This window comes from Nipponia nippon, unplaced genomic scaffold (assembly GCF_047370975.1).
Source record: "Nipponia nippon isolate SJK-2023a ecotype South Korea unplaced genomic scaffold, ASM4737097v1 scaffold_9, whole genome shotgun sequence".
Lineage (NCBI taxonomy): Eukaryota > Metazoa > Chordata > Aves > Pelecaniformes > Threskiornithidae > Nipponia > Nipponia nippon.
In genome coordinates, this window is record NW_028262413.1 from 33,430,071 (window position 1) to 33,451,124 (window position 21,054).

Sequence of the window (21,054 nt, forward strand, 5' to 3'; positions counted from 1 at the left end):
TAATGGTGCTATATTCAATGTGCTATATTCAGGTGTTCATGGTGAACTTGGATATGACCATTCAGTATCTGTCAGTTGTTGTGTGGCTGGTACCAGAACTCTAAATCCCTACAGTTTTTCTTTCCTAACATTGAAGCACTTATACCAGAAGCGTTCAGTTTGTTAGTTGTTATCTGAAATTATTATCATGCTTCTATATGTTGCTAGGATCCATTCTCAGTGCTGTTAGAATGTATTGGTGCTCTTTCTTTTTTATTTTCTCTCTTATGAAACTGTACTGAAAGTACAGTGTGCTTTACAAATAGGAAAGTATCAATTCCCTCCAAAATGTCAAAGTTTGTCATCAAGGGAAAGAACAAAAAAAAAAATCATATTGTGCACATTACCAGTCAAAGGGACTGCTGACCATTGTGGATGGTTTCCTAATCCCTACCAGACCAAAACAAAAGACATTTAGAGAAACTGAAACATCTTTGAACAGTCTGCTATGAGTAAAATGGGTTCATTTTGCAACAGACTTTATTTGCTATGAATAATTTGACGAGCTTTATTTAATTGGCAGACACAACAATAACCAATCATATCACATTTCCCACAGGCTCTGAATCATGTTAGAGCCCTTTTGCACTGTTAAATGGTTACTAATATTCCTCTTTCAACATCTGTTTTAGTCAATCTTGCCAAGTATCCATTCACTGATGTTATGACATGATGTTAAATATTTAAAATCACAAAACAGCTTTAGGATGGTGCCTGAACAGCATTTAGCTCTCTTTCATTTTGGATTTTTTTACTTTGTATATCATATACAGAACTTTAAAAGAAAATACAGAAATCTATTAGTAAAAGAAAAAAGGGAAACACAGCAAGTACACCATTAACAATTTCAGCAGAATTACAGATTTTCTTTTGGATTTCAATAGAATATAGACATCTAAATCACTTAGGAAAATCACCATTTTTTTATCCAAACAGCAACAATCCACAGCCTTTTCCTTCCTTTCAATAATAATCCAATTCACTGATGTTAAATTATATTGGAAAACCTATTAAAACCTAAGTAAAATTTACACGTCAGCAATTCTCATTCTGATGTAGTAGATAATGGAGACTCAACACTGCAATATTTGGGTCCCAGGATGAGTCAATTCTTTTTGACTTGAAGGACCAGCCCTGGATATTAAGAATAATAGTAGATTCCTAAAACTCTTATATGAACCAATCAGTCTTTTCACTAATATTCTCATTCATAAGTGATAAGGGATCTTACGCTGATTTTAAGCCTTTATTCTAACCTCTCTGTAAAAAAGCAGCTTAGTAAAACAACTTCAGTCTGAACAGAATTCGGACTACAAGGTACTTCTTATATATAGAAAACATGTGCTTACCCAGCTTCGCCTTACTTGATGATATGTTCCAGTTTGGCATAAACTATTTTATAAAATGAAAATTGAAAAAAGATGTTAATGAAGATTCCCTCCTTAGAAACAGTGGATAGATATCACAAGCAAACATTTCTCAATTTTATATCCTCTTCAACAGAAGGCACAACTCTGTCACATATTTGAATGGCTGGTTTTTCAAAATTGGCACGTTCTTCAACATATTGCTAAATAAGATCATTGTGTACCACATTCTTGTGCCAAAATACACAAAATACACTATATAAGTAAGTCACACATGCATTTAGGCATCCAGGACAGGATCTCAGAATTTACTTTTTTTAACTGTAAAATAACAAGCCTCTATTATGAGCTAAATGCTGTTCTCTCTGCGAGACAACCATAACATTTATCTACCCAAACTCAGCAGAACTGCTTCTCTCAAATTATAGCAAACTATCAGAGACAGAAAAGAAAGACAAAAAACATTTAGGCTCAGATCCTGGCCATTTTTAAGCCAAAGGCTGATCTGTCATTCCCTAAAAGAGACCAGTATTTTGTCTATAATGAACAGTTACTTTGAAGCTGGCTTTATGGCCAAATGAAAGAATAAGGAATTGTGTATGACGGAGCCCAGATTTCCTGTTATGACCAAGGATGTATAAGCTGGTGTGCAGATAAAAATGTGCACAGTGGTCTTCTACATGCTGGATCTTGTACAGGAAAACAGGTCCATGTAATAGAATACGAATTTTGAAGGAAACAGAAATAAAAATGAAGCCCGAACATGGGATTTAATTGATCAGATACGGGGATAAATACAAAACCACTGTTCAAGGAAAGGTTTATATGATATACAGAAGCAGTTAGTGCGCTTGTTATCTTACCATCAGTTATGACTGAGAATATTGCAAGTCTATTTTGCAGGATTTCATGAAGGAATACCCTGAAAAGTATGATTTTGTAGAAGCCAGTCAACCTGGGTTTCAGACAGAAAAGTTCCACCTCATTAATTTTCTTGCTTTCTTCAAGGATACAGTGTCACAGCTGTGGCTGGCATGGATGATACAAGGGATGTTATGCGGTCCATGTTGAAACAGAAAAAGATGATTCTATGCTTTAGTGAAAATTGCACAGCAAGAGAAAATGCATGTAAAAGATAAAAATCCATCTTTGAACAGGATACTGAGTATGATTATTAGGAAATGGTACGTTTCCTTAAGGATCTGAGAGAGACCTCTTTTTTTATCACTGCATCTAACCACATGGGATGGCAATAGCAATTTCAAAATAATCAATTGCTTACAAAACCAAAACTGAAGGTAAAGAAATTACAGAATAGTGCAACTATGTCCTAGGAAATGTATCTATTTATGATTATAGTAGAGCTAAATGATCAGTCAAGTACAATGCAGACAAATTAATACTCTCAAGTTTACATAAGTATTTACTGCACGTATTAAGAGCATGTTCACAGTAAAACTGAGCTAGAGGATTTTAAGAATTCTGGCTGCTTTCATCTTGAAAAAAACCCACTTGAACAGCTGTCCCAGTGAGTTAGAAAAATGAACCCTGCAGAGGGTTTGAGGGGAAAAGGGGCTTTGCTGAGTTTCTGAAGAATGTATTTCCTAGCCTAGGGAAATAATATGAAAATGATGCTTGGCTAAGACAAGGACATTGCTCTTGTTTGCTTTCCCAGGGGAATTTGCCTTTTGGTTTAGATGAGGGAATCCACGGGTGTTTAACCACAGCTCCGGAGACTTTGCTCCAGCACAAAATGTTCACCTCCAAATTGCAGGTCTGGCATATCACTTTCCATATCTCTTACAGTTTCCTTCCTGTTAGGAGCCCAATCACTGTATGTTTGCAGAGCAAAGTGCACTGAAGTCTCAATCGCTGAGGCACTTTAGAGCCACAACTCTCTAGCAAAGAGAATATTCACAACAGGTGAGAAGGAAATGTAATGTAAGGAGGGAGAAAAGAGGAGGCTGAACAGAAGTGTTAAACTTTCATCTCTAGTTTGTGTGATAAACGCAGGCCACTCTACTCAGACACAGCTTTACCTCTCCAGATTTCATGAAGAGGCAGGAAACTCAGATTGATAGCTTAATTCATATCCCTGGATTTTACTCCCCCCCTACACTGCCCTCGTGTGGTCTTAGTTCCAGCATAAAAAATGTGCTAGACGCACAAAAAATGACACTTTTGGAGTAGTGTGAAGCCAGTCGCATTAAATTTTGGACTGGATTCAGGTGCTTAATTCAGGATATTTTAACCAATCCTACTGTTCTGGGCTAAAATCTCACACTGAAGATTAGAATCTGTTGCTATCTGATCAGAACAGTGGTTCTTAATCTGATTGTCAGCCCCTGTGCTCTGAGAGCAGGCCTTACTATGATCTAAATGCCAGTTTCTTGCCCTATTTTAGCCTCTGGGTTTACGTCTCCTGGTTGCTGTTGTGTGGCTTATGTGAAATGAGTCGGTGGTTCCAGTCCTATGCATAGGAGATGGGTGGTTATATCATGAAAATCGATATCTCCAAGCAAATGGCATGATTAACACAATCAGATCTCTGAAACAGAAAGGTGAAGTCTTTGGGGGTAGTGGGACTGCACCACTTTCTCTCAGACATGACTCCTACATCTGAGTCATTAGTTAATGAAGTTAAAAATCCACCGAATTATAGAATGTGCTGAATATGTTTCACTGATCTGTGGAATAGTTTTGATCTCTAACACTCATGTCCTTTCACAGCTCTAAGCTGTCTAGAAGCATGAAGGCAATTCCTTGAGACTGGCAGGAGGCAACTGTTTATTATAGCATTGCCCATCACTCACTGTGGGGTGATTTTGTGCTCCCCCTCATCCCCAGCAATGTCTGAACAAGATCTGACTACAGCCAGTTGGAGCCAACCGGTTGTGGCCATGTGTAGCGTTGCAGACTATTTTCCTCTCTTAAAAAGATAGGATTGCCTGACTCTCAAAGTCACCTCTTCTTCCTGCCTTGTGCTCTTTACTGTATTGCACCCGACTGCTGCCGAAGTAAGGACCGTGCTTTCCAAGGATCGAGGGCTCACGTTGTCTGTGGTATAGGCAAATGTTACTCTAATAAAGCCAGTGGCAATGCACTGGCTTATGCTGAATTGTGGCCTATAAATAAATATTTACAACTACACCAGTGATTTGCTGGGCAGTGTTTTACTTTAACTGCTGCCTTAACTAATACTAAAATGCAGCATGGAGAGGGCACTCAGCCAGAGCTCCAGGTTCTCTTCCTGGCTCAGCCATGGTCATGCTCCATCTGTTTTGCTGCCTGTCACAGGGGACGAGTAATACTGAAATTCCCTTGTAAAGTGTTACAACACGCTATGTAAGAATTAACGGTTATTACTGTAGACTTTGGGAGCCAAATTTTGACCTTTCCATGCACACATATGTTATCAAATTGCCATAAGCCTGTCTGAAGAAATAATGTAACCAGCAGGCTGTAGCAGAGCAAGGGCTGCAAAAACCACTCACACCACAGAGCTAACTGAAGGCTGTTGTCCCACCCTCAAAACAGAACAGATCTAGACAACAGCAGGTCTTAGCAAGCATTTCACACCAACCCCTCCTAGGAGAGGTGAACTGATGGAAGTTCATTTGTGTGTGATTTGAAGAAAAATCTCAAGAGAAGCAATGGATAAAAGAAACAAGTATTGTGAAACGGAATATGATGAGGCCTGTCGGGCCACGTGACCTTGGCTGTCTCCTTGAATCCTTTTCTGCTTGTTAGTGAATGCCCCTTTCCTTCAGTTCCAGCACTCTTCTCTTTAGGCAAACATAAATAACAGCTATGTACTTTTGGTCTAAGGGAGACAACAAAGAAAGCAGAAAGAACAAAAGTGCCTTTTCCACGAGAAACCACAGTCTGATCTTTAACAGGCTGTAGCAACTCTGTGAATAAAATGGCTAATGCCTCTGCTAACAGGCAGAGTTCTTACAGCTTTACAAGAGGGAAAAGGTGTGGTGATTTTGCGGCAACACACCCCATGCTCTGACTTCCACATTTAAGAAAAGGCAAAGGATTCTGGTAGAATATATGAGAGCAATACCCTTAGAAATTAGTAACAGAATGTGAAAAAAATTCCTTTTCCGTTATGAGTCACTATTTCTCAACAGTGCATCCATTATAGAATAAAATACTACCCAACATACCCTGATTGTCAGTATGTAGGGCCTAATTAATCACTGAGGAAACATTTTAACAGACATAAAAATGAAGGTACAATTATTTGAAGATGATCTGATAATGACTGGTTTATGGAAAGAAGGTTGGATTTTGGCAACTCAAAAAAATTCCCTTTCTCAACAGGAAGAATTCCAACCTGGAGAGAATATGATTTGCAAATGATCTGTACTTCCCAATTGTGTCAGAAAAGAAGGCATTTGAAATACATGGCTGTGAAAACAGAGATTTTACAGCTGCTTTTCTCTTTGGTCTCCATAATTTTCTGCAAATTTCCTGTGTTCAAACCAGTGCTCCCCATTGTTGGCCCCAGTCCCCTTTCCCACTAGTGCTCTCAGATGTTCCTTTTTGTGTCCTTCTATGCTAAATTATATGCAGATTGCCACAGGTGCTTCTAGCATCCTTGATCACAGTGATTATCAACAAATACAAAAGTGGCTTAGCAAAGGTTAACAATTAACTGGACACAGAAACATAAGGAGAGAGCTGGTAGCAGGATAACTGCCCGTGCTCAGTGAAAAGTGTATGGACAGATGCATGAGATCTTGCAGCTAAACTATGCAATGAATAAGTTATCATTGTAGAAGGTACATTTCATTCATCACTTGTGGAAATAATCTGGCGGCAGGAAGAGGAAGAGTCTGCCATACATTCTGGTGTTATCTAGAATTTGTAGATATTTGTGGATAGTTTTTGCTTTATGTTCTAGTTTCATAGGTGATGCATGTAAATGTGTATGTACCTTTATTCATCAGAGATGGCCATTATTCTTGCTCCTCTCCTCCCTCCCACAAGCCACCATCAATGAAAATTGTCAATTCTAATAAAAGAACTCAACTACCATGTATTAATTTTAGATGGCACCTCAGGTATACTGGCAAGTTAGATTCCCGTAGATCCACTGTGTATATTAACATTGTGCTAAAGCCCATTTTTATTGTGTCTGGACACTGTGTTTTGTGCTCTAAGAACTCTGACAGCAAAGCTTTTGACTAAATCCACAACAAAGCTCTGTTTAACACTCAGCATTCTGATCTCCATTATCCAGTTGGATTGTTCCTTTGGGTTGTGCCTAGAAATTTTATTGCAACTATTTGGACCTAAACTAGAGGTCAGAGCGGAAAGGAGAATTTAAGAAGGAAGAAGGAGCAAAGAAAGATTACTACTTTTATTTATAACAGAAGACATTTTAGCGTGTGCTCAGGAAGGAAGGGGAAGAATTTTAAATCCAGCCTTTCAAGATGTAGCTTTCCATGTTATTTTAAATTTGGATCATACTTCAATGTATTTCTATGGCAGTCCATCCCCCACTTTTAAAAGAACAGAAGATTGCTGCATCACATTCTGGCTATGCAGGGGCAAAGCTTTTCTGATGCTCTGTTCTAGTCCTACAACAAATTAGCAAGCCAGGGCACAGACTCACTTTTAGCTGCAGACTTGTTACAGTCCCTTTTCCTATCCCCCAAAGCAGACTCTGTTGTGGGGTGGAGGTGAGTGCACCCAAGCACGGGATCTCAATAACCTGTTCTGCACCAGTGAGATGATGAATTTGCAGGACAGATAATGTCCCAGAACATTTTACCTTCTGGACTATGGGCCAAATTTTGCTTGATTTCCCTGGTGTGAGTCAGAAATGGCTCGGTTACAACAGCGTAAATTGGATAAGCCCTATTGGCCTCAGTGGGATGGCTGTATTTGGCCCATTGCTTTACAACTGTGTTATTAAAACAGTCAATCTTCCGGATGCAAGGAATAATATAAAAGAAATTAAAATTCACATATGTTGCGATGTGCTCTGGATAGCGTTGCAACATGATAGAATATCAGACTTATTCTTGTTTTGTACTACAGTGCTGACAACACGTGTGGCAGCACTGGAGAAAAAAGCAGCTTCCTCATTATTCTCAGTGCGTTTTGCAGCACACCAAGGCATCTGGGCAAGGAGACTCTCAGAACCGTGGCAGGGCTGGAAAAAATTGCCTGAAATGAGGTGTAAAGATGAATAAAGAATTATTTCCTTGTTTTAGCTTGAAGAACAAAGTATTTTTTTCAAAAAGCAGGAAGATAAATGAGAAAGATTTGCATCTAATGTGAACGGTTCTATGTATTTCCAATTAACAGAAAAAATACATCAAAATTTATGATGAATGATACATCTGCTTGGTCCTGTTCTCATTATACATACATCTGAAGTGGAACCAATGCCATTTATGAATAATTTAATTAAAATAATGACAAGTATTATTCTTGTAGCATACAAAGCTGTAAACATTAATTTAATACGGCTGAGAATCATGAAATGCAATCTTAATTACTAGAAACTAGAATAATCATCTGAACTGAGGCAGACAAGACAATTAACTCTTTAGAAAGGAGTTTACAGCTGCTAGGGTGCAACTAACATCCTAAGAGAGTTAGCATAGTCATTACTTTGAAGTGCACAATATTTTGGAATAAACCATAAAAGCAACATAAGATCTCTTCATTCTGCATGTCTTTTGAATATTCTACAGCGCTTAGAATTTCTCCCTATTTTATGTTTCTGTTATCTGCCAGCCCTAGGCCTTAGTAATAAATCTCCACGCGAGCTCTCCTTCATAGTGGTGGCTAAGCTGTCATCAGGTGAAAGTGCAGACTAGGTGATGCCCCTGGATCATTGCAGGCATTTGTGTCATGTTATCCCTCTCCTATCTGTAACTATCAAGGTCTGCTTAATAATGACTAAAGTTTCATGCATCTTGCACTCTCCCGGGAGGAACTTCACTGGCCTGCCAGGCAGAAACCTTCTTCTGATTTCCCAACTGTCCCCTGCTTTTAGTTGGGGACATTTTTTGTTGCTTCTTCTCTGCTCAGGTTTTTACCCCTCACCCTGATGTATTTAAAGAAAACAAGCATACTCTTTGTACTATCAGGATAAACAAAGAGGTTGTTAGAGACTCCTCTTGTGAGATGGACTCACTTTTCCCCTGATTGTTATTTCTAGTTTGATTTCAGCTTTCTTTAATATTGGTACCAAAATTGTGCAAAGCTTTCTGTCTTGCTGTAGGGGAGAATGCTTTTCAAACTGGGTCACCCTCTGCAAGGGTGAAGTTTTAGTCCAAGTTCAAAGTCAAAAGCATCAGAAAGCTGAGTGTTATCACCCCGAGGATAAAATATATGGAGCTTTTAAACCATAAACACTGTGCTTGACAGCATCTCTGTTACTTACAGCAGGCCAAAATGACACCGTCTGCTCTGCAAGTGGTACTGCTTTTTTTCTCAGTATGTTCATTTCTCTGCTTTTCATCCTCCGGTGCCTCACTTCTGACTCATCGTATGAACTGAGCAAAAAAAGAATGGGAACTGGTAGCTGAGGCTTCATGTTTTTCTTCCAAAGTCACCACACGCTCAATGTCATCAACCATGCTGCCCCTACATGCCAAGGGCCAGGCGTTTCCTAGTTCTGTAATTTCATAAGTTGCTACAGAATTACAAAACAGGCAAAAGTGTGATTTTGTGGAGTTAAAATTCTGATCCCAAATTATAGATTTGATAGACAAATTTAGATGACATTTACACTTTCTGAATAAAGGGGGTGATTTAACCTTTGCCACAGTATTTTAAGAGCTCAGATGCTGGAATATGGAATAAGCATAATCATTAAATTAGGTAAAATATTCAATGAGAACAAAATTAAGAAGTTATCTACTAACACTAATAAAACTCACAGACTAGGGGGAAAAAAATCTTAATAAAGTGACATCTAGTGGCTACACAGCGGCATGACTGAAACTCGAGAGAAGCTGGCCCCAGAGCAAGATTCTGCACAGCCTGTGAAGTTCAAGGCAATACAGGTGCGGCAATAAAAGCAAATGCCATGTAATTTTGAAGGGAAAATACCTGAACATGGCTTTTAAAAACTCTGCTGTTAGCTGGCACTTGTTTTTCAGAGAACAGTGCATCCCTGGAACACAGGGCAAGTCATGTTCTAACACAAGAAGTGGGTCCCACTGCAGTCTGTGAAATATTAAAATTTGCTTCAATGAGCAAGGATTTCTGACTACAAATTTTAATGCCAGATTTAATACTGACCAACTCTCTGAACCTAATTGCTCTTGGCTTGAGTTTGTCTATCTGAAAACTAGGGACAACACAGGGAAAATTTTTGTTTCAGTGTGGCTTTCCAGCAGTGCTGTATTAGGTCAGTTCTTACAAAATGTTTGCCATTTTCAGATGGAAAACGCTACTAAGGAGCTTGATATTGTCAGACTTTATAAAAACAGTCTTCTAATGACAGGTAATTGAATTGATCAAGCACAGGAGATGGAGAAGCTGATATGCTGCTCAGACTAAAGGGCAAGAAAGTGAAGACAAGTATTGTTAAATCAGTTAAATGTAGTGTCTTTCTGTCAGAAATGGTGCATTTGGAAGATTTGGAGAGGACAATTCTGATTTCACCACTGTCCCATGTGCACGGATGGTATTTGTTAGCCAACATTTTACCTTTTAAAAGCTGACATGGTCATGCTGTGTAGCCTTTTCTCTAAATCAGCATAAGCAGACATCTTTCTCTGTAGCTTCACTAAGAACACCAGCATGCAGGAGTGAAAACATTTAATGCACTGTGTACCAGTACAATAGAGCTGTCCTGTGTTTCAGGAAGTGACTATGGCCAAAGTCCAGTTTACATGAGTAAACTGGAGGGGCATCAGCCAGCAGATCTGATCAGTCAGGATCATGTCGACTAACACAGCTATTCTGATAGATATCTGGAATGATAGTGCTTCTTCTGTCACCAATGCACAGAGCAGTATGATGCTGCCAGGAATGGGAATGCTTCCCATCTTTGTATTCTGCTGAAAACTTTTTCTCCTAGGTTTATTAATCTTTTTTTTTTTTTTCATTTTAAATTGTTTGCACAAATTTTATTGCTCTTGGCATTTTCTGTGTGTATCAAAGTTTCCCTTCCCTTTTTATTTTGTGTTTTATATTTTCTTGAAAGTTAATAGCTTTTTTTAAATACAATTCCAGGTTGAGGGAATATAAGGAGAGTAGAATTTGGTGGTATGAAGTGCTGAAATAGCACAAATTACAGCAATATCCGAAATGTCTGTTGCTCCTTAGTTTGAATATATAGTGTCTTTGTTTGGTTTAATTTCATTGGATGTGCATTCATCAGCTTTGAGTCTCTTCAACAATGACAACTTAATAACTCACATTTGCCAGGAACACTGAAGTTTGTATTTTGCCAAGAGCAGTTTTACACAGAAGATGGATATTCCAGGGCTCTTAAATATAACGAACAAAAATGTGACTATAGCTTACTAAATTTGCTGTTCATATGTAACAGAACCATGTTTGTCTTGGAGACAGTTTCTATAAGAAAACACATCTATTTTTTTCCTAGAAAGCAAAATGTTGTTAAACAACCTTGCATGTTAAGGATTGGATCACAATTTCTGGTGGTTTACATGGTACATCTCTTATTTTAAAGAATTATTATTTCCACAGTAAATTTTAATGATAATCCATAAGGTTTGACAGTAAGTAAATTTTAATGACAGAAAATAGAATTGCACCTTTATATGGACAGACAACTGATTTCCTGATAGGTAAAAAATATCTGATGACACTTCAGAACTGACTGATGGGGTTGTGTTTGTACAGAATTATTCTATGTTGAACCACATAATTAAATTCAGACTTTGAGTCAGGTTGAAGTGTTTTGTGCAACTGTGAATCCATGGGGGTTTAGAGGTAAGACTGTAGGAATCATGAAATGTAGAAGGGCTGGAAACACTCACTCCACAGAAAAGAGAATCCAAACTGCATGGAGTTTTGTCTTCAAGTGTGAGTCCAAGAGACACATTGGTTTTTATCTCTCCCACTCCTCCCCAGCTCCTCCTCCTTCTCTCCCTTCATCCAACATCAGGAATGGGAACAAAGGCTTCATGCTGGTTCTAAGCAAATGCCCCAATTCCAATTCTTCAAGAAGTCTGGGTCAGGGTTTTACTTCTTGGTTCTGGCCTAGTGCTTGATATGTTGGGGTGCTAGGTGAATCATTCACTTTTAACTAGCATTATGAAAACAGGTCAGGGGGATCAGTTTGTAAAGACTGCCTACAGAATATGTTGTAGTGGTGGCCAAAGAATAACCTAATGCTGGAAAACACAGAGAAATTGCTTCCTAGTTTACCACAGTCTTTTAAATGTTTCTGTAAAGCAGAAAGCCAATGACTACTGTGACCTTGCTGCCAGGGAAGGTTGTGGAGCAGATCATCCTGAGTGCCATCACATGGCACACACAGGACAACCAGGGGATTGGGCCCAGTCAGCATGGGTTTATGAAAGGCAGGTGCTGCTTGACCAACCTGATCTCTTTCTATGGCAAGGTGACCCACTTGGTGGATGAGGGAAAGGCTGTGGATGTTGTCTACCTGGACTTTAGTAAGGCCTTTGACACTGTTTCCCAAACCATTCTCCTGGAGAAACTGGCTGCTCATGGCTTGGGTGGGCATACTCTTTGCTGGGTAAAAAACTAGCTGGATGGCCGGGCCCAAAGAGTTGTGGTGAATGGAGTTAAATCCAGTTGGTGGCCGGTGACAAGTGGTGTTCCCCAGGGCTCAGTGTTGGGGCCAGTCCTGTTTAATATCTTTATCAGTGATCTGGACAAGGGGATCAAGTGCACCCTCAATAAGTTTGCAGATGACACCAAGCTGGGCGGGAGTGTTGATCTGCTGGAGGGTAGGAAGGCTCTACAGAGGGATCTGGACAGACTCGATCGATGGGCTGAGGCCAACTGTGTGAGGTTCAACAAGACTCAGTGCCGGGTCCTGCAGTTGGGTCACAACCACCCCATGCAACGCTACAGGCTTGGGGAGGAGTGGCTGGAAAGCTGCCCAGCAGAAAAGGACCTGGGAATGCTGGTGAAAAGGCAGCTGAATATGAGCCGGCAGTGTGCCCAGGTGGCCAAGAGGGCCAATAGCATCCTGGCTTATATCAGGAATAGTGTGGCCAGCAGGACTAGGGAAGTGATCGTCTCCCTGTACTCAGCACTGGTAAGGCTGCACCTCGAGTACTGTGTTCAGTTTTGGGCCCCTCACTACAAGAAGGACATCGAGGTGCTGGAGCATGTCCAAAGAAGGGCAATGAAGTTGGTGAAGGGTCTAGAGCACAAGTCTTATGAGGAATGGCTGAAGGAACTGGGATTGTTTAGCCTGGAGAAGAGGAGGCTGAGGGGAGACCTTATTGCTCTCTGCAACTACCTGAAAGGAGGTTGTAGTGAGGTGGGGGTCAGTCTCTTCTCCCAAGTAACAAGCAATAGGACAAGAGGAAATGGCTTCAAGTTGTGCCAGGGGAGATTTAGGTTGAATGTTAGTTAAAATTTCTTCACTGAAAGGGTTGTCAGGCACTGGAAGGGGTTGAGTCCCCTTCCCTGGAGGTATCTAAAAGACGAGTGGATGTGGTGCTTAGGGACATGGTTTAGTGGTGGACTTGGCAGTGCCAGGTTAATGGTTGGACTTGATGATCTTAAAGGTCTTTTCCAACCTAAATGATTCTATGGTTCTATGGTTCTATGATTAAGGACTCGAAGCACAGTGGCAAATTGCCTGACAGGGCAAATAAGGACATTCACAATCCAGTCTTCAGAATCCTTCTTAAACAAGAGGGAGAAGCAATTTATTGCATTCTGTCATTAGACAAATATTCAGTTCTCAGCTGTAACAGTACTGAGTATTTTATTGAAACTTGTAGACATCAGCCTGCACTCTCCATATGTTCAGGGTTTTACAAGCTGTTTCCATTACAAAAAGAAATCGATGCTGAAGCCAGATAGTTAATTGGTTAAATCCTTTTTATTTACCAAGAAATGTAGGCAAAACACAGTTCCCCTCAAGACAGTAGGCAGATTCCTTGTTTAGGTTTCCAAACCTTTTTCAGAAACCACTCTGTTTATAAAACTTTCTCTGAGGAGGATGATTCTTTCACTCTCTCTTTACTTTTCTGTTGTTTGTTTTTTTTAGTTGCATCTCATTCATTAAGGCGAGAAGAGTGTTTTTCAGCCATATAGAACTTTTAAATCCAATCCCTTAAATGGCCTGTTCATTTCTGCTGCCTTCTGTGAGAGTCAATTTCCTAGGTAGTCTATATTTTGCATGGGACACTAATTATTAATACTGATCATGGATCAGTAGAAAGCATAACCTCCACTGTATAATTAATGCAAGTGTTGGAAAGTTGCTGTAATCAGAAGGTGCTCCTGTTGTTTGTTTTTTTTTTCTTCAGGATGAGTAAGACAGGACAAAACACTTATCCATCCACTGGCTAAATGGTATGATAGAACGTGCTTCACAAAGGGATGAGTATCATCCAGTGAGTTTTATGGAGGGAAAAGCTGTTTGTAATAAAAGGTTCCGGACACTAGTTGGCCCAACTGTGATTATTCTTCAGGCAGAAATTACCCCATGTATTATTCAGGTTGTCACATCAGTCATAGGTCCACTGAAAGAGATTAAATTTTAGATATGCAGATAAGCTGCACACATTTCAATTTATGTTAACTGATACTGAGAGTCAATATTCAAGAAGTTTTCTTAATTTTTGGTGGCATATGAAAGTTGAACCACTGGAAGAGATCAATTTGGGAGCTTTCAGGGGTCCTCCCAAACTGCACCGTGATGAAAGTGATGCGCAGCACAAATGACTGGTTACATTGCAGATAGGAGCTTTGATTGCAGCACACACAAGCTTTCTGTATAGCAAACTCGGGAATCAAGAGGCTTTTGCACAGGTTAGCCGCTTGAGTCACTTGACTTCCCAAATGGCTTATGTGGTCTGTGCCACTGCTACTGTTAGTGTCCGAAACAGCTAGTATAAAATCTAGATTGCATCTGCTACAGTCACACCTCTTGTTGGCACTGCGGAGGAACCCAGATGGAGCAGCTGCTGCTTACCTACCCTTCCTAAGCACCAGCACTGCATCACAGTCTGCTTTTTAGCAACTGCTGGGAGACAGGTCCAGCAAATTAACCATAATTTTAAAGTGTGCTATCCTTTCTGTATAATGTCTGTCTCATAATTCTTTCCTTTGCCCTACAGTCAGAGCAGCTTTATGGGTGAAAAGCCATCTTGTTTCCTGTTCAAAAAAGAAAGAAACGAGAATTTCTAACTGGCTGAATATTTCTTATGAGGCAAATCCAAACATAAAACACCTCATTACCGATCCCAGTGGTGTAACTGCTATTGTGCAAAAGTTAATTTTAAATTTTTTAAGACAAAAGAAGTCCATCTTGTTTGACTTTCTAGGGCTTTAAAACCATTTCAGAGAGGTAATTTTTTCACTCATCCTTTTGTTCTGTGAAGTGCAGATCAGAGCCTGCTCTGTAAAGTGGAATAGGCCAAAGCCACACTGCCAGCTATGGTCTCGTCTCAACCCCTTTTTACAAAGTGCTCTTTGAACACTTTTTAATCTCCTCTTTTCAGCACACATGGTACACCCTTTCTCTGAAATACAGGGCATGTATTTCCCATTCTGGTGAGCAGTGTTGTCTCTTTGAGACTACCTCTGAGTTTTGGAGCTATGACTCTGCCTTGCAAAATTTGAAAAAATAAGTACTATGGTGTTTTTATTTTTTAAATCACTACCTGATGCTCCAGATAATCTAGGTTCTACATAAGATACTTTTTTGCTAATTAATAACAGACTGTGAGATTTCCTAGCTGGCTGTTAAAAAATCCATTTATTGAAGTAAAATGGTTACACAATTGTCTTAAAATTTAAGGACAGCAGAATGCATTTCAGTAGGCAGAATTTAAAAAAATTAATTCTGTAAAAGAAAAAAAGGCAAGCTGGAGGGTATAGTAATTTCTTTAAACTAACCTCTCCTGGAAAGTTCTTTGCATCACCATTCAGCTGATTGATACTGTGTGGGAGGAAGGGTTTTATTCAGAAAGGTGCAGCTGAAGGCTCAGTTCACGTGCTGTTAGGTGTGTGCAATTTTATTGAAGAGAATGGAGTCCTGTACATGGAGCAAGCTCTTAGATCACTGTAGCTCATGTTATTTCCCAGTCCCTACAGAAACCCCTCCATCTTCCATCCTCTATAAGCATTGCAGAACAAACAGGGAGAGCAAACAAAAAGTACCTTTGACTCTTCAAATACAGGCAGTACTTGTTTGCAATAGATGGCCGGCTCCATGTCATCTAGGGAGAAGTCGGTCGCACCCGGTTCTTCACAGATCTGGCACTAGCTGCACTGATAATCTACAGAAGGCCACACTATATTAGATTTTCTTACTCCGTCTCTGTAATTCAAATGGAAACCATTTCATTTGTAATGAATATGAATGTTTCCATTGATTTCAATGGTCTTTAAATCAGGAGCTTGTTGTGTAATCAAACATGGAGAGAGGATGAGAAGATACATGTTAAACAGAATGGTTTAGGCTATAACACAAAGGCTGAATTATATTTAAATAGAAAATCTGGTTGGCAGTTATGTAAGACTGTTTTATGATGTTTGTTTCTGACTTGGGAAAGGAGGAGAGCTTGGCAAGGAAATGTTTTGTTCTAAATCCTGGCAAGCATATTCATACACCAAAAATACTGTTTTGTCTACTTTTCATTTTTCTGAATTCTGTAGACATCAGAAAATACCCACATGTGTTTGTGGACATTTATTCTGTTGTGAGAATGTAGATTCATCATGTGAATATGAAATCAGAGGATTAAAAAATCAGGTGTCACAGCTATTTCACATATACATGTTGGAAACTTAAAGTTTTCTCAGTATGCATTCTGAAGAGAAAAATAGCCAATTCAATAGAAATATTGCCTTGATTTTCCATTCACTTATACAAGTTTTACATTAGTGCAATCTTAATACTTTCATTGGGCTTACTCCTGATTTACCACATCATTGCAAATGAAAACAGAATCAGGTCTATATGCTTTTGCAGACTTTCACTGATTTTTGGTAGGTTGCTGATTCAGTTAGAGAGCCATAATCTCAGAATAATACTAATCAAATGATCATTATCAAAAACATCTCAATTTCTTGAAGACATTTTTCATAACCTATAGGGCACCTTGACTGATTTGTGCTCTGGGTTTCAGTTTGTTGTAGACTAATACAAATGATCTATAAAGAGCTGGAAATTAGGTTTTATTAGAAAATTGAAATTGTATTCACTAAAGGCAGTTTTCTTAACTGCCTTTGCAAATACATCAAGATCCTGGTGATAGTAAAACTGAGCCATGCCATAGTTTTCTATATGGCCATAAGCATATGCTGAATCAAAGGGATTTTGTCTCTCAGATTTTTTTCTCTCCTAAAGCACCTGTAGCAAAGATTAATGTGAATGACTCACAAGCCATATCTACATAAACAGTTTTCAACACCTTCCCATACAATGTATGAACAACTGTCTCCAAGGATATAGCATTAAAATTATTAAAACAGGTATTTTTAAAGTATCAGTACTTTCCATGTATTACATTTTCATTTTTACATTTTTATATGTATGACATACCCTGAAAGGAAACTCCAAATTCATATTATATTGGAGGTTGAAAGAAATAACTTACGGTTCCTTCACAATCAATGCAAAACTTTAGGAAAAATATCCCTCATTAGAACATTTATGTTTCACATCTTAACATTGGGGGACCTCAGATGTAGGTTAGATAGTTCACATAGTCTAAGATCTAAACAAGCTGACAAGTATCCTTTTAAGACGGATTTAGTACATAACATGTCTGAACTAACCTGACCGAGGGAAATAAATAGTAAAGTTATGGAGTCCCAGTTTCTGCTTCACCATTTGAGTTGCAAGAGCAACTGCAGTATATTTTGTACCAAGGGGCAGTGAATAATTCTGTCCTCCACGGTAGAATTCTGTCTCTACCTTACTTTTGTAGTGATTTTGTAGTGCGGAATGTCCAACCTTTAGTATCCAACACAGAGCAATGAAAATGATATGTGCAATGATATTTCAACAGCTTGTGTAGCAGCTGGCAAATGATGTGTAGGAAGGTTTGTTCTCTTGTCCGTGTACATGCAAAATACTTACTGGTCCCCACTTTTTAAATATGAAATACTAAATAATGAAATTTAAAGTAGTAGAAGCTCTTAGGAAAAGTGTGCTTTTATGTAATACATGTCTCATATTTCATTATGCAATGAGGATGCACCTAAGTCAAGACAGGACTTAAAATTTAATCTTCACTCCCACACTAGACATCATTGACTTGGATTTTGTGTGAATCCAAGGGCATTCAAACATATTTTGAAAAACATTGGCTGGCCAGCTGTCTATAATTATCAAAGAAACTGAATAACTCATCAGTAGTGATGAAAACCCTATCAAATATTTGTGCTAACCAACTTTAAACCTCAGCAGGTATAAGAATGCTGTAGTGGAACCTTTAACAATTATTTTCTACCACATGGACTAAACAGGAATGATGAGAATAAGTTGTAGTGCATGGTTTAAATGTCGTAGGACCAGTAAGGTATGTAGGTAATCTACCGAAGAAAGTAAAATCCAAGAAACCATACCTTTAAATTAAGTTTATGATTGTTGTGCACTATGCACCACACAGCTGCTCGCTCACTTTCCCCCGGTGGGATGGGGGAGAGAATCAGAAGAGTAAAAGTGAGAAAACTCATGGGTTGAGATAAAGACAGTTTAATAGGTAAAGCAAAAGCCGCACGCACAAGCAAAGCGAAGCAAGGAATTCATTCACTACTTCCCCTGGGCAGGCAGGTGTTCAGCATCCTCAGGAAAGCAGGGCTCCACCACATTTAACGGTTACTTGGGAAGACAAAAACGCCATCACTCCGAAAGTCCCCCCTTCCTTCTTCTTCCCTCAGCTTATATACTGAGCATGATGTCATATGGTATGGAATAGCCCTTTGGCCAGTCTGGGTCAGCTGTCCTAGCTATGCTCCCTCCCAGCTTCTTACGCATCTGGCAGAACATGAGAACCCGAAAAGTCCTTGACTAGTGTAAACTCTAGTCAGCAAGAACCAAAACCTCAGTGTGTTATCAACATTATTCTCATCCTAAATCCAAAACACAGCACTATACCAGCTACTAAGAAGAAAATTAACTCCATCCCAGCTGCACCCAGGACAATGATGTATCATCGGAGTAACTTCTCATGCATTTCCAGAGGGGAGAAGAAACAGTTTGCCTACATCCCATTATTAAATAAATTCTGTAATGGATTATAAATGGAAAATTCTGAAATTGACATTTCAGAATTTCTCGTGTTAAAAATCTATATCAATTCATCATTTGATAGGGAATACAGAGATTCTAATTAAGTTATTTTACAAAACATTGAGTGTAGAGAATGTTCAATGAGAGTACTTTCTAATCTTAGAAACGTGCCTGCGTGAGCTACACCAACTAGGTGTGCCTGTTTCAAACCCTGCTCCCTGCTGTTCCTGAATACTCATTTGGATTTCCTGGACTGAATTTGGATGTGACTTGCTACCTTGCATTTGTGTGATGATGGCTGGAGTGTTGATGGAATTAGCCACTGTCCCAGCTATGCTCTGCTTGCCCGAACTAGGTGCCATGGGTTGTCTGTGCTGTGGTTGCTCACAGCTTCCCTCACCAAGCAGCCCTTCTCTTACTGCTCCCTGACGGTGAGTTCAAGAAAGGATGGAAAGATTCCTATAAAGGAACAGGGGAATTTCTAGAAAGCTGCAAAAAAAGTCATAGAAAGTGAGAGGGGAAACACTAGGAAGCATCAGGAACATCTCCAGAAAGCGGCATGTGAATTCCTAGAATCCTCCATGAAAGTTCAAAGAAAGTGTAGGAAAAATTCCTAGAAAACAGACAGGACATTCTTAGAAAGTATCAGGATTTCTAGAGTGCAGATGGGGAAGCCCTAGAAAGTAGCGGGGATATTCCTAGAAAGCAGTAAATTAATTGCTAGAAAGCAGAAGGTGAATTCCTAGAAAGCATCAGGAATACTGCTAAAACAGACTGGTGTAATTCCTAGAACGCACTAGGAGAAATCTAAGAGAGCTCTTGAAAATTTCCAGAGTAAGGATTTCCCAGCACGCCACAGAAAAAGTCCTTGGAAGTGCCAGCAAATACCAGCATTGGTTAAAGATCCAATTATCTTTAGAAAATATAATTTTTATACCTTTAAGCACAGTATCTTGTTTTGTTTGGAAACTTGATGCTTCATTCTGGCCTTAGACATCCTTTCTTTTAACTGTTTTATTGCAAATATTCTCTCTTTCATCATGAGGAACTGCAATTTCAGCCAGCAGCTTGTGATTTCAGATGAAAGAGAAGGAATTGGAACTAATGACCTTCAAGGAAAAAAAGCTTGCTGTCATGCAAATCTTCTAATAAATGAAGAACAGGGAAGGAAGAAAAAAGAATATAGGCTCTCAGCAGACTCAGTGAGATTGTTTTCCATAAAAGATTCCTGGTTCTTAATGAATTACATGAATCTATCAAAATATACTGTCCCTTTTTCGGTGTATAATATCCTGACTCTCTGTGCAAAATACATGACTAGTCTGATGTGGAATGATTTAGGAGGGTGCCAAAATAGTAATCACATATAGAGACATGTGAAGGGAAAGCTGAATCTCCAAAGTAGTGCCTGCCTAGACCTGACTATTTGTAACTATTTGTATGAAAATTCATCCCTACCTTTGCCCTCCAAAGTCTTGTTGACTGAAGTGTTTTTCCCTTCGTTCTTGTGCAATAGCATGACCCAACAGATTGGGCCCTTGACAGCATCTCTGCCAGGCCTTGCTCTTGCTTGTGCCCTTCCAAGCGTGAATTTCACCAGCTCAGTTTACTTCTGTGTCTGCTTTCCCATTTAACCAGAGCTCCCCAACCACTGTGGAGCACTGTGAGATTTGTGAGTGAAAAGCACTATCTGAGTACTTGGTGGCCAACTAAATAGAAGGATACCTTCTTCAGGAAGAGTTCTGTTCATTTCAATAGGCTTTGTGCCTGAGCAGGCCCTGCAGGTTATGCTAATGTGAACATTTAATAAATACATATTCCTTGGGGGACAAAATAACCAGATTTTCATACCAATGACTGACGAATGAATGCACCATAGAGCTTGACCTGGCTAAAAGCATTTAAAATATTGGCCACGTTGAACAGTTACAAGCCAAAATATGAATCTCTTGGGGCATATTCCTTCTAGATAGGAAGTTCCCCATTGTAAATGGTTTCCCTGCTTTAAGGCACCAGACATTTAATTCAGCCTTTATTGCAAATGCATCTGGTTAATGTTAAATTAAAACACCCCAGGAAATCTGTACTGTTCACTGTATTTGTTATGTATGTAAATCTTTGGACAGCATCCATCGCTCCAAAATCAAGTTAATTGGAAACATAGAGCAACAGGCGTGAGCACAGTCCCAGCAGTGTTCTGTGTGATGCTGAACTGTTAATCTTTATTATTCTTCTAAGACA